Genomic DNA, 1,725 nt, shown 5'->3' on the forward strand with positions numbered 1-1,725 from the left:
TGGTTCTTTACCAACTGAGCCACCAGGGAAGCCCAAGAATACTGGAGTAGGTAGCCTATCCCTTCTCCAGTGGATCTTCCTGACCCAGGAATCAAACTGGGATCTGCATTGCAGGCAGATTCTTTACCAGCTGAGCTACCAGGGAAGCCCAAAGACAGATGAAGTTACCTATTATTTATGTAACCCTTGATTTATTTTTTCTATCTCATGGTTACCTTTGATGGGAAAAAATTTTGTGACCTAGCCATAACCCTGTTGACCACTATGTTAGCTAATTCACAATTTCTATATTCAAAGCATCTTGGAACCTAGGAGGTGGGGATGTGGGGAGGACAGGGAGGGTGTCGAGAAATTGCCAAATACTGCAGTGCTAAGAATAGTAACAACATGCTGCTGCTGTGTCGCTTCAGTCGTGTCCAACTCTGTGCGACCCCACAGACGGCAGCCCACCAGGCCTCCCGTCCCTGGGATTCTCCAGGCAAGAACACTGGAGTGGGTTGCCATTTCCTTCTCCAATGCATGAAAGTGAAAAGTGAAAGTGAAGTCGCTCAGTTGTGTCCGACTCTAGCGACCCCATGAACTGCAGCCTACCAGGCTCCTCCGTCCATGGGATTCTCTAGGCAAAAGTACTGGAGTGGGGTGCCATTGCCTTCTCCGAGTAACAGCATAGCATCAGCTTATTCCAGTTATGAAAATTTCTAAAGCAACCCCTGACCCTAAGGTGCTTGCCTAACAGTGTATTTTGGGTAGTTTGCACCTAGTCCCAGCTCTTCATAAGGACCATCTTATCAGCTGTTACTTCTGCCTAGAATCCCATTCCCTTAGGAAAAAAATGGCTTCTTGTCATTCTGGTCTCAGCTTAAATATCATCTCTAATTTCTGACCCACCAACCTGAAAAATAGTCTTAACCATCCCTTTCTCATTATGCATACAGCACATTTTTATATTCCAGTGCCTACAATCATTTCATATTTTCTTGCTTATTCATTTCTTTTTCTGTTTTTCACCCCTTCCCACATTTAGACTAAAATGGAGTTCCATGAAATTAGGAAGTTTGACTCTTCTGTTTTCTGCAAATAGAAAGAGTGCCTGCCACATAGGTAACCAGTAAGTGTTGTTAAAGAAAGGAAGGGAAGAAGGGAAGGAGGGACAAAATTTAACTCTTTCATTTAGTAAATATTATCAAGTTTCAAATATGTATGAACAGCAGGGGTACAAAGATAAACCAATTCATCAAAACACACGGTTAATAAAATGAGCAAACAATGCACAGAATGAGAGAAAATATTCACAAAACATATATCTGACAAAGAACTTGTAACCGTGACATATAAAGACATATAAAGAGCTTCAATGACACAAAAATAAAGAGAAATCTTAAAAATTAGGGCAGAAATAAATGCAAAAGAAACAAAAGAGACCATAGCAAAACTCAACAAAGCCAAAAGCTGGTTCTTTGAAAGGATAAATAAAACTGACAAACCATTAGCCAGACTCATCCACAAACAAAGGGAGAAAAATCAAATCAATAAAATTAGAAATGAAAATGGAGAGATCACAACAGACAACACACAAATACAAAGGATCATAAGAGACTACTATCAGCAATTATATGCCAATAAAATGGACAACTTGGAAGAAATGGACAAATTCTTTAAAAAGTACAACTTTCCAAAACTGAACCAGGGAGAAATAGAAAATCTTAACAGACCCATCACAAGCAT

Source organism: Bison bison, unplaced genomic scaffold (assembly GCF_000754665.1).
Source record: "Bison bison bison isolate TAMUID 2011002044 unplaced genomic scaffold, Bison_UMD1.0 scf7180017863110, whole genome shotgun sequence".
Taxonomy (NCBI): Eukaryota; Metazoa; Chordata; class Mammalia; order Artiodactyla; family Bovidae; genus Bison; species Bison bison.